We start from the raw sequence: 23174 nt of genomic DNA on the forward strand, positions 1-23174 counted from the left end.
GGAGAAATATTACGTGACCTGGTGCTCACCGGCATGGAAGAGCTCATTAAAGAGGTTAAGAAAGGAGGCAGTCTGGGCTGTAGTGACCACTCCCTGGCTGAGTTTGTGATCTCAAGGAATATGGGCCTGGCAAAGAGCAAAATCAGGACCCTGAAATTCCAAAGAGCGAACTTCAAGCTATTTGAAGACCTAGTAGATGAGATCCCCTAGAACACAGTCCTTAGGGACAAAGGAGCAATCCCAGACATGAGTACAGTACAGGAGAAGAAACTGAGAGCAGCACTGAAGAGAAGGACTTGGGGGTTCTGGTGGACAAACAAAAAAAAAGCTTGACATGAGCCAGCAGTGCATGCCTGCAACCCAGAAGGGCAACTGCTTCCTGGGCTTCATCAAAAGAGGAGTGGCCAGCAGGTTGAGGGAAGTGATTGTCCCCTTTTACTCTGCCCTTGTGAGGCCCCACCTGGAGTACTGCATCCAGGTCTGGGGCCCCCAGCACAAGAAGGATGTGGGTCTGTGAGAGTGGGTCCAGAGAAGGGCCACAAAGATGATCAAGGGGCTGGAGCACTTCTACGTAGAAAGGCTGAGAGAGCTGGGGATGTTCAGCCTGGAGAAGAGAAGGCTCTGGGGTGACCCCATTGCAATCTTTCAGTACTTAAAGGGGGCTTATAAAAAAGACGGAGAGCAACTTTTTGCTCAATCAGATAATGACGGGAAAAGGGGGGATAGTTTTAAACTAAAAGAGAGGAGATTTAGGTTAGAGGTTAGGAAGAAATTCTTCACTCAGAGGGTGGTGAGGCACTGGAACAGGTTGCCCAGAGAGGTTGTGTATGCCCCATCCCTGGAGGTGTTCAAGACCAGGTTAGATGAGGCTCTGAGCAACCTGATCTAGTGGGTGGCATCTCTGCCTATGCCAGGGAGGTTGGAACTAGATGATCCCTTCCAACCCAAGCCATTCTATGATTTAGTATAGAGTCTAGAATACCTTTATTTGACTAGCATTAGCCTCAAACTTCACAGCATATGACAAGGTACTGGGTAGAGCATACAAGAGGTGACCAGTAAATTCCTAACGACATTATGTAGTTCATTGAACCAGAAAAAGGCCTTAAAAAAAAACCAGACCCATGTATCAAAACAAACAAATAAACAAACAAAAAGCAGCAATAACAAGAAAACATCTATTTCATAATGTATCAGTAAAATAATCAGTCATTAAGCAGATGGAAATATTATACTACACTACACAAAAGGAACAAAATATTTTTCTGAGTGTTCATTTTTTGAATGTAGTCATTTCCAAATTTGAAGGCAAAACCAAACCAAACCAAAACAACAAAACCACAAACAAAAAGCACTTCCATTCTTTGTCTCTCTGTAGAAGTTGCCTTAATTTACTTGCTGATTTTTATAGAGAACCTAAGATTCACCCAGAACTGGGCATTTTTTAAACAGTCCTGCATCCTTAGCTGACCCTTCAAAAACTGAACTCCTTGAATCCCAGTTCTCATACAGGCCTGTTGTCATCTTGTCGTGATATCTTGTTCATATTTCCTGGCATAAAACTAAGCAATTGCTCTAAGTAAAAATTCCAAAATACTTTATTTTCCACATTCAATGAGTCATCTGATAACACTTGAAACCAGTATCATGAATCCTCTTACCATTTGGGACTTGCTAGCTTTAATATCTAATAGATTTGTTATCTACCTTATTATCTACCAGAGGTATGTAGAATTCCACTTTCCATTTCTTAAATCTCTGATAGGAAACTTTTAACAGGATTGCTTACATTTCTATCATTAGTGGACCGCACTGCAATGAGAAGCCTGGATTTTTTAGGTGCTGAGCTCCAACAGTCTTCATAGATGTCAGCAGGTGCTGAAGTTATGCTCTTTCTGAAAGAGATTCAGAATGTGACTGAGCACACCTACAACTGGACACTAAAGATATACAATAAAATAAGACAGACAGGAAGAATGAATATAGCAATCATAATGCTATAGAGAGGAGGCTGTATAGAGGAGGCTGTATAGAGGAGGCAAAGCAACATAATTGTACAGGGAGGAAGCAAAGTAACTTATGGTATGAAATTCAAATTTAAACCTAACAAGTGTCACTGTGAAAGTCACACGTACAAAGCCTGGACTGGGTCCATAGTGACGGTGAAGGGAATACTGACAGGTTTTTGTCTGTAATGTAATTGTTCCAAGATGTCCTTCTGCGCATGATATATAATATGGTTAGAATGGGAAGGGGAGAAGAAATATATATATATTTTTAATTGGCAGTTCTTGTTATTATATTATTATATCTTGTTATTATATTAAGCATAATATCTATTATGCTTCTGCCCATAAAGGACCTGATTCTAATCTTCGGTGCCTGTGATATAATACCTTAATATAAATTGTCTTTGTTATGCATCCACAGTGATTTCATTATGTAAACGGATAAACTCTGCTTGCAGCTCTCCTGTTTAGATGTAGTTTTGGACTTGACCAGAGCTTGGTGGAATTTTATCAGTTTGCAGTTTTTTCAATTCTTCTGTCACATACGCAAACACAAACACATGTAAGTAGTATCTTTTGTCGGAGCAAATGAAACAACATCTCCCCCTTATCTGTTTGAAGTTTTAAGTTTTAAAAATAATGACCAACTGAAAAACCCATCTGAGATTAAACCTAAATTTGTGTTCTTAATTGTACTCTGAATATAGTAACACATAAATATTTATATTTCTTGATCAAAGTGGAAGCTACTAAGTATCAAAACCCTTTAAAAGTTTCTTCTTTCCCCTTTGTTTGTTTTTAATAAACTTTGCAAAAAATCTTCTCAGGTAATCAAAGCTTATGTTTTTGTTATGAAACATAAAGAGAGAATATGGATATCTTTTTGTATATTAGGAGGTTTCCAGAAGTTTTATTAACTGAGATGAATAGTGACAGTGAAGGGCATGCTGACAGGTTTGTGTCTGTAATGTAATTATTTCAGATTATTATAATTAATATTTTTTTTCTTAAAAATAGTGAATATGTAAACCGAGAATTAAATCAAACCAGTTTTTCAAGGTGACTGATCCTAATGAGTTCTGCTTTTCAGATCCTAATTTAGTGACAGCAGGATTTTTTTCCACACCAGTAAATGAATGACAGTTCAGGGAACCTATAAAAGAGTATGGTCTTATGTTACTGCAAAAATTTATTTTCAGCTACGAGAGCAATGGTCAAATTGACAGCCATTGGGATTTTTATAATTATTATTATTTTTAGATTTATCTAGTAAGATAGGAAGGAAAATAATGACATGCTTGAGTTATTAGCTTTGGATTAATCTTAAAAGATTTATTTTTGCACTGCTCGAGTTAATAGAAGCCCAGACAACGACATTATTGCCTTATTGGGTTTAAGATCAAGTTCAAATAGCATTAACATTTTTTGTTCTTGATCATGTGTGCCTTTGGCTGGCAATGGTACCTGATGTGTAAAGGCTGTACTTAAAAAAATAATAATAATAAAAAAAAAGTCAATAGAAAAAAAAGTCCCTTTTTTATCTTATAATACCTATGAAGTAGTGTTAATGTTATTTAATGGGCCACAAAATGTGTCTCATTATCTCTGTTTTACAGTTCAGACAACAAAAATACAGCAATGAAAAAGCTCAATGATACAAGTGGGAAACATAAGCTTGTTCCTCTCCTATGGCTAGAATAATGTCTACTAATGTGAGAAATCTTTATGATTTTACATAAATGTATTTTAGAGATATTCTTTGTTATGTATTGAGGTGTTTTACATAGTAGTTTAAAGGTGTCACAGTCTCTGAGAATAAGGATTTAAAAGTCTGATTTGAACAGGGGAAGTTGACAGTTCCTAGCTGTACCTTATAATTATGATCTTTTCACACTCCAAAGCCATATATTTAAAAGAAGGTAATGCTCAATTTATTTTTGAGATTAAGCCATTTTCTTAGCACAACAAGCCAGGAAGCAGTTTACTCCTAGCTGCAAATAAGGTGCTATAAGAAATGATTTCTTAAGCAAGAGATCAAATACTGTGGTGCCCTAAATATACTACAGATCATTGCCCTGGCAGACCAAGGTTACTTTAGATAAACAACCCTGCCTAAAATGAGATCTGTTCCTGTCTTACAAAAGTGTTTTATTTACTGCTGGAACAGTTTGTTACTGGAAAAAGACATGGCTGAGGCCAGATCATTAATCTAAAGAGACAGCTCTTTTACAGTCCAAAGTTATGGCACTGTTTATTGAAAAATGCAGAAAACTCCACTGAATGTTCCAGCTGAGTCTATTCCTGGGCAGACTTGCTCTGTTTATACAGTTTTGGCATCACCAGAATCATCAAGCCCAAAAAGTCTGACTGGCTCTGTTTCATAGTTCTTACAGTTCTCCTTACCTGACAGGTGAAAGGGAGTAAGACAGTGAACCTCAGGAGCCTTTCTGTCATGCAACAGCCTATGTGCACTGCCATTCATGCTCCAGACATCCTTGTATGTACCACCCTGAGTCTGCTAATGCATGTTGCAAAGCATACCACCAGCCAGTGGCCTGTTACCAGGAAAACAAGCTCTCAAGGAAAAAAGGCTGGTTTTCTGTCTACTGAAGGAATGCCTTGGAATCTACAGGTCTGAAAAGACTTATCCCAACAGAGACATGGATTTGTGAACACGAATAACAAACAGGATCAACAGGTCCCTAATAGACTGAACATCATTGATGTAAGAACATGAAAGATATACCAAGTCAACCTGGGGAATATGAGGGGAGGGAAGAGGGATCTCTAAGCGTCAGGTCGTCCAGAAGGTCTTTAGCTAGGTGCTCATCAATTATGTTCATACTCTCAATAGTAGAAAGAAGAAATGTTAGAATGCCAAAATGTGGAGAAAATAATGATGAAATATCTGGCACATACCATATACCGATAGCTGTGAGTGTTTTTACCAGAGCACTGACTTATGACCATGTCAAGATACTAACGGTTATGATCAGCTCTGCTAGTCAGAAGTCATCTCCATTATTAAACGATCCTCCTTTTGCTTCAACAAAACACTTAGCAACACAACCAAGACTTGTTCTCCTCCCAGGGCTGATCGAAGGGTCTTCTATGGTATTGCCACCAGTGTCATCTGAAGGAAGATATGGAATGCTAACGTTTGTTTTCACATCACCTTATATTTTGCCAATTGAAAAAGGGATTCCAAGGCAAGAGTTGGACATACTTCTTGAACACTGACTACATAAGAGGAGACAAAGGGAGATATAGTCTCAAACTACAGTCTCAAACTTTGGTCTAGCACCCTTGACCTACTCAAGGTCTTCTGCAAAGGACTGTGCATGACATAAATATGTGGCAAAGCCACTGATGTGATGCTTTAAGAAGAAATATCTCAACCACATTTCAGGAGACTGAGCAAACAGAAATTAGTATGTGGAAATTCATCCTGTGGAAAATCTGTAGCAGTCCTCATAAGACAGAAGATTTCTTGTGAAAGGAGGGGGAATGGATGGAGCAATATGCCAAGGAACTGCAGCGATTCATCCAACTTGCTTAAATGTTTGCACTAGGAGCATGAGGAAGAAGGAGGGCTTGTAAACACCATAAATTCTAGGAAGTAGGAATTCAACTGTCAACGTTAGAGGTGGGTCCAATTTTGGGGGGGCCACAGGTGACTTTGAATATTCCAAAGATTTTCTGCAGACATGCTGAGTGAGTTAGTTGGCTCTGCAGCTATATATCAGGGGAATCAGCTGGTCATCGGAGTCACCATCTCAGCAGCACGTTTAACACCCATGGAGATGTGGAAGGTTTTGGACTTAATTTTGGTTTATTGTATAGTACAGAATGCTTTAATTCTCAGGTGCATTGAAGGACCAAGATAGAATTTGCCCTGTCTTTACATTCTGTTTTTATAACCTGCCATACCCTAAAGAAGACTTCTGGGTGCATTTATCTGAATGAAATATAAAGAGTTTTAGATGGATAGAGCAGGCAAGAGCAAAATGAAACGTGGTTACATACCAAGGCCTTATGCCTGACTTGATCTTAATAAAACTTGGCTTTCCTGTTATATTTGGACTGCGTTTAATGTACACTGTCTACAGAAAAATGGACTGAACTACATGTAAATATTGTTTCTCGTTCAAAAAGTATTTCAAAACATTAAGAAGTCCCTGTTTTGCAGTGTGGGCTGATTTGTTAAATTTGCTTTTTGTCAGCAGCCTCACTATATGAGGCCAATAAAGTTTGCTTATACTTGACAATGGAAAAAACTTTCGTACTTGATGACAGGAAAGTATTATAGTAAATTATAACACGTTTGTTCTTTTGACTCCATGTTTCCTGGGAAGGAAATCTCTTAGTTCTGTAGTGAACTATATTACCCTAACTGATAACTGATTAGTCAGTAATCATATAAAAATAATTAGTTTTTTAGTTGATTCAGAAATCCATGTCCTATTTAAAGAAGGGAAATCAAAGAAATGCTTTAGCAAAGAAAGGTAAAATACATAATTAGAAAGGACTGGTTGGCAGCATGATTTAAGAATGGAGCAAGAAGGAATTTCACCATTCTGATTAACTTACATTACAGGAAATACAGAAATGTCTTATCTTATGGATAACTGGTGTCCCAAATAAGATGTTATCAAATGAAGTTCCTTTCTTTCTAGGGTACACATTCTTATATCCCAAATACCACTTCAGAGTGCTTTAATTATCTTCCTAGTCAACCTGCCATGACAGAGACAAAAGATCAAAAATAACAGTGAGAAAAATTGTCAGTTCTCTGGAGGTTATGTCTATCTTATTAGAATTATTCTTTGATAGCTATGCAAAACATGCATTCATTCACTACCTCTACTTTTAGAATAAATGAATTATGATACATGTAAATAAGGGAAGAATATTTAACATCAGTTCATAGGGCTGCCATAGAGCCCTAGTGTAAAAATCAACTTTACTGACAAATAGAACAAAAACAACAAAAATTAATTTGTAGCTCTGTAACATTCAACATTTTCCATATCCGCGTGTTTATAAGTTTGGAAAAGTACATTTCATCACCTAATTCACGCGTTCTTTCATATTCTCAGTGTCAGATGTTTACCACTACAACTTTAATGATGTGACAGAAGTGATTGATGTATCATTACTGTTGGGAAGTGAAACTCAAAAAAAAAAATAATTTGATTTTAAACAAGAGAATACTTGACTGTCTGAATATATATCTTTAGTATATTAACATGAGTTACATTCATATTGTTTCTTGTTCTCTTAGTCAGAAACTCTTAACTGAATTTGAATCTTTTCCAGGCAATGGTCTTCTTTTTGATCTATATGACCATTGTATTGGCTTACTGAATAAGTTACTTAAATATATATTTTCTGTGATGTAATAATCATTGATCTTACTAGGAATATAAGTTTGTTCTTTTGGTCCATATTCTTTAATCAGTCCAAGTCAGTAGTTTATATATGTTCTGACACAGATCTCATGGCACTGTAATATAAAATCTTTCTAAACTCGAGAGCTGGCTTCAAAACAAGGAATGAAAATATAGCTAACACTTGGAAAATTCAGTTCTACCATAAATCAGATGCAAAAGCTGAAGGCCCCAAACTTTGCTTGGGTATATGAAGAATCTCTAGTACCTCTGAATCAGGTTGAGCTATCAAAATCCCATCACTCTTTATAAACCTTACAGAAGATTATGATGTTACAAATAAGTAACATTTGCTATTCAGAAAGGTATAGAAAAGTATACTGTCATGCATTACGCTCTTTGGAGCTTTGCTCATTCATCTGTGACAAAAAAAATTGATCTAAGGATTCACCTCACAGCAAGAAGTGACACCTACTTGCATGGCTTCGAGCATACTTATGGGAATGAACAATGGTTTTACCTATTTCTTTCAAATCTCATCTATTTGGAGAACATTTTAATCCTGATTTGATTTTGTGCTGGGTACTGAATAGATGGTAGTGTACAGAGAGGTTTTGCTAAGTCTTCATCCATTTCTCTGTCAGATTCATAAAGAATAGAAATAAGTGAGCATCTTTGCTTACTCCTCTATCTATAGCTTTTGTCCCAGTAAAACACAAACACCTGTAGGTAACCACAGTGAACAATTTATGTGTTCTGTGCACATAGCACATTTTACAAATAAAGTAAAACACTGATACATTTTTCTTTTAAGAAAATAGTTTTCACATGAAAAAAAAAAAAAAAAAGAGGAAACAAAACCTTATTTACAGATCACCAGAGGTACTTGGGGCCTTTAGAATTAGAAATAAAGCTAACAATAGACCATCTCCACACATTCTCAGAAAAAAAAAAAAAAAAAAAGAGTAGCAAAAAGGATGTATTTCAAGTCTGCAAGCTGTTATATGGATTTTGTTAAATTCTCTTGCTATAATGCCTTTGGGACTGAAATTCATAGCTTCTTCATCTTTTTTTTTTATTTTTTTTATTTTTTAATATTTTCCTAGAATTAACATTTCTGCAGCACCATAGCTAGCAAGAGGAAAAAAAAAAAAAAAAAAAAGAAAAACCACTTACTAATGAATACTTAAGAATTACTTAGCAAAATCCTCAGGATTTATTCCAAAGATTGAGAACAAATGCATATTTTAGCAGAATATCAGACTGCCCTGGTTTCAGCTGGCATAGAATTAATTTTCTTCCTAGTAGCTTGTTATGTTGCTATGTTTTGAATTTAGGATGAGAATAATACTGATAAAAAACTGATGTTTTAGTTGTTGCAGATCAGGCCTTATCCAGAGCCAAGGACTTTTCAGCTTCTTGTGCTGCCCTGCCAGTGAGGAGGCTGGGGGTGTACAAAGAGCTGGGAGGGTGCAGAACCAGGACAGCTGACCCAGATTGGCCAAAGAGAGGTTCCATACCATGTGGCATAATGCTCAGTAATAAAACTGTGGAGGGGTTGTTTAAGGAAGGGTGGCCACTGTTCGGGGCATCAGCCAGCTGATGGTGAGCAATTGCATAATGTATAACTTGTATTGTATATATATATGCCTTTGTCTTTATTACTATTATTATTGTTGTTGTTATTCCCTTCCTCCTCTGTCCTATTAAACTGTCTTTATCTCAGCCCATGAGTTTTACCTTTTTTTTTTTTTTTTTCTTTCTATTCTCTTCCCCATCCCACTGGGCTAGGGGGGAGTAAGCAAATGGCTGTGTGGTGCTTAGCTGCCTGCTGTATTAAACCACAACACAGACTGTCACATCAAAGTTTCTGGAGATTAATATATGATAATTCATTGATGACCACAGCCTTGTTGTCTGTAACACAGATGGAATTAGAGGCACAGAAACATCTGGATTACTTTAATCATTTCTCAGTTATAACAAGGAATGAAGGAGACAACTAACTAAGTTGATTTTTGTTGTTTATAAACATCTGGAGTTTCTGACCATTCTCACTGTAAATAATATTGGATCCAAAATATTTCACATTCTGCATACTAAAATAATATATCCAAAGATCAAAAGAGAATATCTAAAAAGCAATATCAATAAAAACATGGTGACATTAGGAAAGAATTAACTGTTTAAAGAAGAAATGAGCTTAGCTTTTTGTCTAGTTTAAGATATATGTAGCCAAAAGATATATATAATAGCAGTGGTGATGATAAGACTGGTTAAAAGTTGTTCACCCAAAAGATTTGCACTATTTCTTAGTAGAATTCTGACATTTTGATAGCGAATATTTTTGTGGGATTCCCCACAAATAAGAAAGATAATTTCATTGTTTTGTCCTCCATAGAAAAGATGAACTTTCACACAGTAGAAAGTGTTAATTATCTTTAATAATGATCTGAACTGTATTAGCATTTGGAAGATTAACATATTTGATCTCTGAATGATTGGGGTGATCAAATTTGCTGCTAGAATATTTTGAATTATAAAATTATTTAGGACTACTTGTCTCCATACCTCCTGTCGTTTATCTCACTACAAACAGGATTTAACTACAAGCATCAGTCTGAACAGCTCCAAATTTTCCTCTCCCTAAGTGTTTTTTTTTTTCCCTCTTCAATCAAGATTACTTAAATTTCAATATCTTCTTTCCCTAAGACATCTTCTTAAATTTAGAGATAAGCCTACTGCATTTAGTTTTGGACTTGTCATGTTATGTCTTTCTTGATAACCTGGGACATAGTTTAGTGATGGGATTTTTTAGGCCATGTTGACAGTTGGACTCAGTGATGTTAAAGGTCTTTTCCAACCTGTATGATTCTATGATTCTACAATAACTGTCCAGTAAGTACATTTAGGATTTTCTGGTTTGTGGCAGAAGGAGATATGAAGGAACACATTCCATATATATTATTCCTGTCTCTGGTAAGAAATCCTCAGTGAGGGAAAATGCTATGTTTTAGGTATAAAATATCCAATTAAAATGTATGGAAGCAAAGCTTTGTAATGTTTTCTATTTATTTTATTTTATTTGAGCAGAGTAAATAGGTCCTGCACATTTTTACTTCAGTCAGCAAGTAGGAACAAAGTACAGCAAAATAAATTCTGACTAGACAATAGGAACACTTCACAATGAGGCTGCTCAAACATGGGAACAGGTTTCCCAGAACAGCAGTGAAAGTTTCGATCTTTGCAGGTATTCATAATTTATTTGGTTAGGACCCTGAGCATCCTGATCTAACTTTTAAGTTGGATCCAGCTTTGAAGCTGGTCCTGCTTTGAGGGGGAGAAGTGAATTTGGACCAGATAACCTCCAGAAATATGTTCCAAACTAGATTTCTTTGTGATTCTATGATTTAACTCAATTTATCTTTGATGTGTCACTAATCAATTCCACTTACTACAAGTGAGCACGGTTACAATAATGTTTTTGGAATTTGCAATAAAAATGAAGGTGTTTTCTTACGATTGTATTTCATTTTTTTCTATTGTAGCTCCCACCTCTTCAATAGATGGCAGTAGTAAAATTTGGACATAAGCACAAAAGCACACCAAAGCACAGAATAGGGTCACTTTTGTTAAATGAATAAGTGGATCAGCAAACTCTGACACTAGGCTGGTATCCTTTTTCTAAGTTATAAAGAGAATACAACAAATACTATGTCATAAAGTTATGTTTGGAACATTAACTACAATTATTTCCCTCTTCAACTTTTAAACTTTATTATTATTATTATTATTATTATTATTATTATTATTATTATTAAAGTAATATTCTAATACACATGGAGAAATGTAATAATTATGACATGGAAACATTTTAACATAAAAGGCATGTATTTTATGCTTATGAAATAGAAATGGAATATTACTGAAACTAATTACATATTGTGAATATAGATTAAAGTAGAATAAATCTATGTGTTTGTAATTCTTTTTGGATGAGTAATTCTGTTATTATTTAGCAATGGGATTTACAAAAAAGTGTTGAAAATTTGGTAGATTGTTTTAGCCAAATTCTCCCACTGAAGTTACTGGCACAGAATCTATTCTTATCAGTATCTATGGGTGTATGAAAAATTCTTATATTACTTCTCTTTTCTTTTATCTGCAACAGTGTTAAGGAGAAGGGAATAGATTCATTAACTAAGCTTCTCAGTGACGTGAAAATTCATATTCCTTAAATACATTGCTCTATTTTGAAAACAAAGAAACTCTTCTACTCTCATGTCCATAATACTAGTTTTATGAAAAAATATTAATAAAATCTCTCCAATTACTGTTTTAATTTCTAGGACCATGTAATCTACTTCTGGAGCCAGTAATTTCACATTTCTCTCTCTCTCTATTTTTTTTTTTTTCCTATAAAATGTTGATATATTTAAGTTATATTTTTTTTTCTTTTCCTAAGTCTGCTTTGAAAACCTTTTCGTTATCCCAGCCTTGGGACATGTTGATTTAACATGTGTTGTGCAATTACTCCACCAAGACAATCCAAAATCCCTCTTCTGTATCCTTGATAACTGCCTGGTATTTAGTACTCTCTCTAGTATTGTGTTTCAGTAAACCCAACATATTTGCAGCTGGTTTCCCTGACTGTATCATTCATGCAGATGAGAAACATAAAAAGATTTGGAGCTATGGCACCTGTTGGGCTTCACTCCGTATTCATTTGCAGATTGACACATTTCCATTTGACATGTAGTCTGCTTTCTGTTTCAGCAGTTTCCTTTCTTTTGACACATTTGCTCCTGAATAATTCCTTCCCTTCTCTCATTTCTGTATCAAAAAGCATCACTTACAACAAAGACACAAAAAAGACATGAATAAAAACTTGTTCTAGGATGTGAGACTTACAACATTTGGAGGAATTTCCAAAAACAATACTACTTAGTGATAGCACTCACTGTACCTGTTTTAAATTTTATTTAAATTTTTGTTATCATTATTATAATTATCATTGTAGTTATCATCATCACTGTTGTGATTATTGTTATTACTACTCTCATTAATATTCCAAAAAAAAAGTGGAAGAGTTAATATGACAGCTAGCAGTAGTGATTCATACTTCAAAGCATGTCACTCATACTATTTCATTTTTCCTATTATAAGAAGTAATGGAGAAATTCTTTTTTTTTTTTTTTTTTTTTTTTAAAGAAGCTTTGCATTGTGTATGCAGTGAGTGCAATTTCTGACATATAGTGAAAATTCTTCTGGAAAATTCTTTAAAGCAAATACTCTATTATCTTGACTCCCAAGTATTCTTTCCCTTTATATTATTCACTCAAGTTTATATAACCCGTTGAGTTGGACTAGTTTTCTTTTGAGCACAAAAATATTCTATTCTTTGAAACATAAAATGATTTTATGTATGTTAAGAAGAATTTTTGCATCTGTCCATGCTTTTGTGCAGTACAACTATCAAGGCCCCTTAAAGACTATATTTTCTACTAATTCCGTTCTATTTAACTGCTGGGTGACCAATGGACTCTAGCTGAGATGATTAATGCCAAAATTGTATTATTTTTTTTTTTAATCCTGTCTAGAACACATTGAAATATTTACTTTACTCATGGCACACCTTGGCTGCCCTACAACCTTTTGCAGCATTCACGTGTCCTTAAAACCAAGAATATGAGATTCAATGACAGTGATTTCATCTGATCTTTATTGTCATCCTGGAAATGACGATAGACTCTGTGGGTCTGAGTCTAGTTTGTTACCATGAGGTGAAATGGTATGTTTAGGAAGTCCTTGGGCTTCAGAGAAAAATGTATGCATCAAATACAGTATTTCTGGTTAGAATATAGGAAAATTCAAACAATTATGCTGAGAAACGTGTTTTCGTAGAGTTCTCCCCAAGTTTCAAAAACACTTTTACTTATTCCAAGATATTTTACCAAAACATAATGAATCTGCTTAACATGAAGATGAGAGTAAGTGAAGTGCAAAACTTTGGCTAGATACTTGAAATCAAGTATTCTAAGACATTTATGAAAGATTGGAATGACCTGATGCCAGGCTTCAAATTAGTTCTTTTAAATTCATTTCAGATAGACAACATACACTAACAAAATTCTTTTTTATATATTTTTTCTTTATTTCTACTATTCTTTTCCTTTTGCTAGGATGAGAAGTAATTTTCCTTGTTTCTGTCTTGAGTTATAAATACTACCACAAAGAAATAAACCTTTCCAGTTTTTCTGCTTGTGCAGAAAACCATTTACATTTGAGTGCTGTCAAAATACAAGCACGCGCACAAAAAGCCAGGTACTATTTGAGCTTTTCATATCAAAGAAAATATTTACAAAATACTTCTGAACAAGACTTTATTTTGATTCACATTTTAAAACATCTTAAACTTGTAGGATATTTTTAATGGAAAAAAAAATACTGTCACTTTCAACACTGTTTATTTAGTTTGTCTGATTTATTTTCTTTGCTTTTTGTATTTATATGTCTATAGTATGTTTCAGAATATGTTTTACTTCCTTATTAGCAAGAGAGATTTTCAAAAATGAACTTAGTTTATATCTGTTTGCATTGACTAAAGGGTAAAGAAATTCTAGTAATATGGATTTTCTATTCCGTTTTAGGCACCTCTTAGATTAGAACTTTTAAATAAAAATTTATAAGTGCTCCTAAAGTTTATATTAACCTTTCAGCTGGTTATAGTCACTCTAAAAAATGCAGCAAATAATTATTCAAGCAAATAAATATAAAAGGACAGAACTTCCAACAGTAAATTATGTTTGATATAACATCAAATAATATTGTATATTTAGCAATTTAGTGTCTTAAAACATTCAAATTAAGTAAAGATGTGCATATCACTCAACAAAAGTTGGCCACAAAACAGCAGAAAATTTAATCCGCCCTAATCTGCCCTAGCTTTTTCTTATCCTTGTTCACATTATACTAGAAATTAATTTAAGATTCAATGAACTGTTTACTCCAACAACCTCTATTCCAAAAAGCCTTAACCTAAAAATACATCTGAATCCATAGTGTCTATTAATAAGATGCAAGTGTGGTATGTAATATAAAACACTTGGATTCTCCCTAATGTAGGACAGATTTTAAGCTGCAGCCCCAGTACATTTTGGATGTACATATGCCTCATCATGTTAAGGAAATATTTTTTAAAAGTCCACAGGCTCTTGACATCAGTGAGGTTGCATGAAGTATAAGTCAGAACAACACAGACCCCAGGAATTTTTATGAGGCATTACTTCCTATAAATTGAAACTTTTTAAATGTAATTCCACTATTTGTTGACTAAGTGAGATAAAAAAGAATTAGTTTCAGAAATGCCACTTTCCACTTTTCAAGAAAAGGTCTACAGTCAGAAATAAAATTAGACTCACTTACCATGGTTGATTTCTTCTGTATAAAAGGGATTAAAAAACACATTCTACATATTAACTAAAAAAATGATAGCAAGACTAGAATGATTTTTTTTTTCAGTTCTATAGGAAATTACCAAGTTATTTTTTCTATGAAATAACTCATTTTTGGAAAATATGGAAATACTTTGTAGTTATGTTGTATACAGTGTATACATTCATTTTCAAAAGAGTCATTCATGTTTGAAATGGAATATATAGATTTAAAAACACTGGAGATATAAAAATAGCAATATACATTAAAAGCATACTAGAATATAACATGCTGGAATGCTAGGATTCTTTACACTTGACAATAGACACTATATAAAGTCACATAGGCTATTTCATTCACTTAAATTGGAAAATAAGCATCCCTCTGATGATATAGGAGAATACATAAGTGTTATACGGGAATGAACTGTCATGTAAGAAATGATGTTGTAGCTATGAGATTCTACCCAAATTAACCAAACATGTTTTGAAGAATTCGATACCAGCCTACAGAGAGTAACTTTGGTGGCCTTTAAAAATGAAGTAAACGATGAGACAAACCTGTATTTGGGTTCATAGAAACTGGGAATGTGGGCTCTCAATACTATATCTTATTGATAATATTATATAATCAATTGTCTGTATTAACTAATATCAAACCAGCATAAAATTAAATGTTAATTAGCTTATTTTCTTCAATGTTTAAGGAATGTTCCTGGAGCACATTCTTCTGACATATAAACCTTGCTTTCTGCTATCCAGTTAAATTTACGTACAGCTTTTAATTTTTTATACTCATTCTTTTCATAAATCATGTCTCTGCTCAATTTTTGCTTTTAGAAGGTGAATAGAATACCTGTCTTAGCTGAGAGTACCAGATCTCTACCTATGTTAGTAGTCCTTTCTGCTTCTATTCTAATGTGAAATGCTTTTTTTCCAGAGGGTGTCTTACTAGTGCTTTATGCAGTGACCTTTATTGTGGATGAAACCTAGGGAGAACCTCTGTGAAATGACTTCAAAAAATAAGGACAATGAAAGAGAATTTGTGTGGTTGTGTAGCCATTTACCTATCTGGAATCATGGAATCAAAGAATCATACAATGTCTCAGGTTGGAAGGGACTTTAAACATCACCTAACTCCAATCCCCCTGCCATAGACAGGGATGTCACCCACTAGATCTGGTTGGCCAAGACCCCATCCAGCCTGGCCTTGGACGCCTCTAGGAATGGGGCATCCACAACCTCTCTGTGCAACCTGTTCCAGTGCCTCACTACCCTTACAGTGAAGAATTTCCTCTTAATGTCTAGTCTAAATCAATCCTCTTTAAGTTTAAGACCTTTCCCCCTTGTCCTATCATTATCTACCCAAGAGTCCTTCTCTATCCTTTTTATACGACCCCTTTAAATATTGAAAGGCCACAATTAGGTCACCCCAGAGCCTTCTCTTCTCCAGGCTGAACATCCCCAGCTCTCTCAGGTTTTCTTCACAGGAGAGGTGCTCCAGCCCTCTGATTATCTTTGTAGCCCTCCTCTGGACTTGCTTTAACAGGTCCACGTCCTTCTTGTGCTGAGGGCCTCAAACCTGGATGCAGTACTCTGGGTGGGGCCTCACAAGGGCAGAGCAGATGGGGACAATCACCTCCCTCGACCTGCTGACCACTCCTTTTTTGATGCAGCCCAAGAGGTAGTTGGCTTTTCATCCACCAGAACCGCCAAGTCTCTCTCTGCAGGGCTGCTCTCAATGAGTTCTTCTCCCAGTCTGTACTTCTGTCTGGGATTGCCCCTACACAAGTACAGCACCTTGCTCTTTGACTTGTTTAACCTCATTAGGTTCACATGGGCTAGCTTCTCCAGCCTGTCCAAGTCCCTTTGAATGGAATCTCTTCCTTCTGTTGTAGCAACTCAGCTTGGTGTCATCTGCAAACTTGCTGAGGGTGCACTTGATCCCATCATTTATGTCATTGATGAAGACATTGAAAAGCACCGGTCCCAGGACAGACCCCTGAGGGACACCACTTGTCACTGATCTCCACCTGGACATAGAACTATTGACCACTGCTCTCTGGGTGCAGCCATCAGGACAACTCCTTATCCTGGATGGTCCACCCTTCAAATCCATATCTTTCCAATTTAGACATTAGGATGTCATGTGGGACCATGCTAAATGCCTTGCAGAAGTCCAAGTAGATGACATCAGTTTGTCTTCCCTTGTGAACTGATGCAGTCACTCCATTGGAACTGAACTTGACATCTGGACAGACAGATGAGCAGGATTTCAAGTCCTGCTGTGTATCTTCCGTGCAATTTAGATAGCATTTAAATTATGGACATTATTTTTGTCCTTGTGGCTAAGCCTACATTAGTGAGTAAAGCAGTTCAACACAATAGATTTATAGAACATTGTTGGTGCTGAGGATACAATCTTCACACAAGCATACCAAGGTTTGTATATCAGAATACCTCTTTCCTAGTCCCATAGCTTCGAAATGCTGATTAGAGGACATTAAACATCCTTAAGGACTTTCTCTTTTGATTCATTTACTCTGTAAGAAATCCAGTTGTCATGCTTTGAGGCTGGTCTAGGTTGCAAACTGCTGCACTAGAATTGCAACATACAAGATATTTTCTTCAAAAGTACACTACTGATTCCGATTACAATAAGAACAATAGATTCAGCTTTCATGTCCCTTTCCTACAATAAACTATTGGAATGGTGTTTATCTTGCCATTGATTCTTGGTAGTGTCAGCATTTGTGTGATGCTATATGGTGTAGAATAAACCATATGAGACACTTCTGGAAAAAAATAAATAAATATATAAATCATGATATTGAACCAGTAATATGTAACTGATGGTGTGAATTAAAAAGGAATAATGAATACAGTTTGAAGTAGAAATATGTGAACAACATATTTTCTTTATTGTTTACTAGGATGTGATGATTTTCCTGATTTGCTTATAAAAATAGAGAGCTCCTCTTTGAATTTGTTTCTCTTATTTCACTCTTCATTTGATCAACAGTGATTGGTCATCATGGAAGGGATAGAGGAGCAGATAATACAATGTTCTGTTCCAAAGGACATATGTAACTTCTTAAAAAATATATTTAGGACTACATTGTAATGTTTAGACGCAACCCATATGCAGGGTGTGGTATGGATCTGGATAAGATTGAAGCTTCTTGGCACCTAAAGTCCTTGGTTTACAGTGGCCCTATACAGTTTCCAGATTTCTTGGAATTTGTCCTGGAATTCATACTGATCTGGATGAGGGGGAACATATGGAGATATTATTTCTTGTACTCATATAAGCTTCACCATTGAAAGTATAGTTACATGTCCACTTTCCCAGGGAAAAGCTGGTATATCTTGATGATTATTAGAAAGGTTAGAAACCTGGATCTTGATCTTTAATCATAAACCTTGTTGCAGGTCCTTTGCAGGCCTGATGTGGAAGGACTGCTCTTCTTTGTTCCCTCTGGCAGGGAACTGTTAGGACAGCAGCACGAGAAGTTAATCCTTACTCATAGCAATGAACAGGCAAAGTCTGTAAGGAGCAGTGAAACTGATAGTGCTTTGAGACCTTAAAACACTTGGTGTATTTATTTTCACAGAATTTAATTTCTTTTGTAGCTTCTTTTGAAGCAATCTTTAAAATATAGAAAGTACGTTCTGCATGTGTATGTATGTATGTATGTATGTGTGCATGTTCTGTATATGTGATGTATATCTGCACAGTGTCTCAAGTTACGCTTTTGAGCCTCCGTTTTTAGCATGATGCTAGAAACGTTCATAAAGTATGGAGATTTGTGTGTGCCAATCTTTCAAACATTCTGAACTGTTCTACAGTTCTGGTGGGCAAGATGTCCTGCCAAATTATTTTGGAATTCTCAATTTATTTAATTTCTGTATTTTGAATCACTAATCAAGTCTTAAAAGTAACAATCAGTAAAACAGATTCTGTTCTCAGTTATATTTGTAATTAGGAGTAGCTTCTTTAAATTTATGTGATTAAAATCAATTACTTGTGCTGAACTCTATGATCGACAGCCACCATGCTGTTTATAAATCCAATGCATATCTATAAGTTTCAGCCTGTGCTGATATGCCTACATGTCATATCGTGGTTTTAGCTGAGATAGAGTTAATTTTCTTAGTAAAGGCTTATATGATGCTGTGTTTCAGATTTTTAATGAAAGTAACCACCATGATAGCACACTGATGTTTTAGATGTTACAGAGCTGTGCTTACACAGAGTCAAGACCTTTTCTGCTGTTCGTGCTGTCCTGCCAGCGAGGAGGCTGGGGGTGCACCAGATGCTGGGAGGGGACACGGCCAGGAGAGCTGACCCAGACTGACCAAAGAGAGATTCCACACCATATGGTGTCATGCTCAGCAATAAAATTTGGTAAAGAAGAAGAAAGGATGGGGACATCCAGAGTGATGGCATTTGTCTTCCAAAAAAAAGCTGTTATTCATGAAGAGCCCTGCTTTCCTGGAATTGGCTGAACTCTTGTCTGCCAATGGGAAGTAGTGAATTCCGTGTTTTGCTTTGTTTGTACCTGAGCCTTCTGCTTTACTTAGTAATCACATATCACATAAAGTCGTTATCTCAACACAAGATTTCTTGCACTTTTGCCTTTCTGATTCTCTCCCCCATCCCACCTAGGGAGAGTGAGTGAGCAGCTGTGTGGTGCTGAGCTGCCTGCTGGGGTTAAATCCCATGTATACACTGGTATTATAATTGATTGTTAGCCTTTTATAGTCTACAGCAGCAAAGTCTCCAAGTTCTGTTGTAATCTCAGAAAACCAAAATATTTTTGAAATTGTTACTAATCTTAAGGGTTCTCTGATTTTGGTCTTGTGAGAGCCACATGAAAGTGTGACATTACTATTGCCTCAGGAATCAAATGGAAGAGCCAATCCACTCCACGTGAGGAGAACTGATTGGTGTGAAGAACAACATCTACCTTCAAAAACTAAACACTGTTTAAATTGCAGCACTATCTTGATCATTGAAGGGTTGTTGTTAACCATCTAAACAATCATTTTGCCTAAATGAAAGTGTAATTAACCACAGAACACAGTGGAACTAAGTATAAAGTAGCTACTGTAGGTTTACTTATTCTCAGAGTTTTCCAGAACATTGAAATTTGTTATTGCAAGGCTGCAAATGACAGAAGACATTATTCTCTACATGATCTAACTGAGAGATAACTGTCATGCCTAAGACACATTTTCCAGCCAGCAATGTGTTTTGATGTTGTTGTTGGTTTTGTTGTTGTTATTGTTTTGCCAGAAATTATGAAATGACTATTGTGCTGAGTAGCTAAAACTTATTGATTCCTTTTTTTTTTTTTTTTAAACAACCTGTCAGTAAACTATGAATCTGTATCAACAAAATGAGCTACAAAATGAACTTGTTATACCTTTGATGAAAAGAAGTTTTAGGTAGAAAAACTATCACATATATCAGCCAGTTACCTTTTTTGTTGTTGTTGTTGTTATTTTTTATGCATTACCCTTACTGTATGGGTTTGTACAATTCTTTTTTAAGAGTATCTATATATCATTATTACTACATCTCTGTTTAAAAGATTAATGGACTTTGAAGGCAATGGGTGATTTCAAATCATCAACTCTGAAAAACATCAACTAACTATTTTGTACAAGATCTATAACTGCAATCTGAACTATCTGTTGGATCAGTATAAAGTCTTGACTCTAGAAGTGAAAGTGGTGGAAAATCTCACCGTAAACATTGTCAGTAGGAAATTGTCTTCACTGCTAAAAAATATTTTCCTTATTTTTAGTTCAAAATAGACTTATTAATAAAGAGTAGCTCCAGATATAATTTTCTGATTTTTTTTAAACTTCTATTTTATTCTATAATATAATTTGGAATGCTTGATTTCCACTTTCTGTGACAAAATAAAAGCATATGATATTATCACACCTCTCAAAACAAGATTTAACAAAAAAAGCTAATGTTTTTACTTCTACTTCTGTGCTTGAACTCACAGTAACTGGGCAAGTCACATTTCTGACCTTTCCTTATTTCCTTGGGTACACTCCTCACATGTTTCTGGATATTAAGTATCACCTGTCTTAGTACAGAATCATACAATTCTTTGTTCTAAAGCTGGGTCATGGTACTAAGGATCATTATCTGAACAGTCCTGGCTTAGATTCAAGCCCTTCATTCTGCCCCCTTTGAGGCATTGATTATGATAAACACTAGCCATCCATGTGACTTTAAGTTAAATATCACGTTTAGTAGAAAATACTAATCCAAAAACCCTCGAGCAGACTGCATTTTATCAACTTGTAAGATACTTACCTGTCTTCTAAGCTTGTAGCTATAAACTGGTTGCCTATAGACTTCCAGCTGGTGCAGCCCTTTGACCAGATATGGCAGATACAGAGCAGAGAGCTTTACATATTATACACTCTAGAGACCAATTCCAACCTGTAAAGCTTTCTTCTTTTCTAAGGGAACTTAAAACTTTTCTATAGTAGTCATAGCCTGAAAGTCTCCTCTAATTAAGTAGTTCATGAAAGCAGAGTTCATCTCAGTATGGAAAATTTGAAGAAAATAATTCCCCAAAATCATTATCAGCAGCAACAACGCCAGCAGCTTCAACATATGAAAAGAGGAAAATAACACTGTGTCTATGCAGGTTATACTGTAGCAGTCACAGAAGCATACAGGGATAGAAGAGAGACATCCATTATATAGCTATGGAATTTAGCCTCTAGATGCTGTGATAAAAGGGTAGTGTCTAGGCTGGAAGGAGATCTGGGTGTCTGCTGCCAGACTAATCTAACCAGAAACATCTAGGATCTGAACCAGAAGCCAGGCCAGTCCAGGGGAATACCTTTGGAAATAATGAAAGGTAATCTGGGGATACAGGGCCTACAAAGGATATCAGCATCTTAAAGAGCTGAAGAATATTCTTTGCTTCTGGAATACAGGTTGAGGAAGAAATTCTCATATAAGACACAATGAGATTCTTAGTCATAGGAAAACTAATGTAAATTGTCATTTTGCCTAGTGGCGATATGTATCAGAGTGGAAAAAATGGTTTGTATTATTTGAAACTGGACTGTGTAACTTTTATATATTGGTAAATATATATTCACTATCCAATTTATAGGTTTGTGTCTTGGCTGGTTTGTAAGCACTGTATGGTTAGACTGTCCTATTTAGACATGCCAAAATGTATGTTTACTTGCTAGACATGTGTTTTCCTTTTCGATTCAAAATATGAACTCTCATAAATGTAAAAAAGTACCTTCCAATGAATTAGAAATTTCTTGAAGGTTTTTAAACCTCCTGAGCCTGATTTCCTTTTTGCAAACAAATGAATAAAACAGGCAGAATTCCATGGCGACTGGTGAGGGGAGACAGCTCCATCTGGAGCTCTGGAATATTATTATAATAACAATGTAAAACTGCTGGATTTAACTAAAGCCTAAAACAAATTGCTGCCAATAACTTCTCAAAATTGATGACACCCCATTACCATTTATCATTTCTATATTTATTCTCTACTTTCCCCACCCCTCTCTTTTGAGAGAGCAAAACATGGACACAGTAATAATCCTAAGGCCAACAGTTCTTGTGCTGATGTACTCAGAATAAAAATAAAGCAGATGAAAAATTAACTCCACCTCTGTTAGAATCCAGTATCTACACTGTTGTGGTTTTATTGTATCTAATGAATGATACATCTGTCACAATTTTCACACCTACCAATAACTTGGGATTCAGTGCAACTCAGATAATAAAAGGCAGATCCTCCACGTGCAAGGTTGTCCCAATGGCATGAAACGATTCCATATTGCCTACATTACAGTAATTCACTTTCAAATGAGCTGTGACTTCATGATCTGCATTTGAAAATCACCAAAAGTTTTGAGCTTCTAACAAACACAAATTATAAAGGAATGCTTCCAATCTACAAGTCCATGCACTGCCATAGATCTCAAGGGGTATCAAAAGTGTAAATAAGAAACCTTATTTGATAGTTTAGAACTTTTCATGTGCTATTAACACAACAAATATGCACTGGCATATAATATTTTCTGTCTAAATGAAGTTATTGCATTGCTACAGTTATTGCATTTCTTCAGCTGTTACTACAGACACCTTATGTATCTTCCAAAAAACCTTCTTGTAAATGTTTTTTGTATGAGTGTGAATAATAATTATTTCAGGGAGTGTGCAAATATATCCAAAATACATTTGAACACCTGCTGTAACCAGGATAAGTTGTTTCCCTAATGGAGTCCAGTATAAGATGTATATGTTTATTTGTATAGAAAATGTAACAATTATT

General features: G+C 35.5%; 1 long non-coding RNA gene across 1 annotated transcript; it reads left to right on the plus strand.

The window, feature by feature from the left end:
- The first annotated feature begins 6175 nt into the window (after nt 1-6175).
- On the plus strand, nt 6176-21986 carry LOC308179719. Its single transcript, XR_013940504.1, has 2 exons — nt 6176-9004; nt 19063-21986. It is a non-coding gene; the product is annotated as an uncharacterized lncRNA (long non-coding RNA).
- Nucleotides 21987-23174: the final 1188 nt, after the last annotated feature.

The sequence above is a fragment of the Anser brachyrhynchus genome, assembly GCF_964034855.1.
Source record: "Anser brachyrhynchus genome assembly, chromosome: 1".
NCBI classification, from domain to species: Eukaryota; Metazoa; Chordata; class Aves; order Anseriformes; family Anatidae; genus Anser; species Anser brachyrhynchus.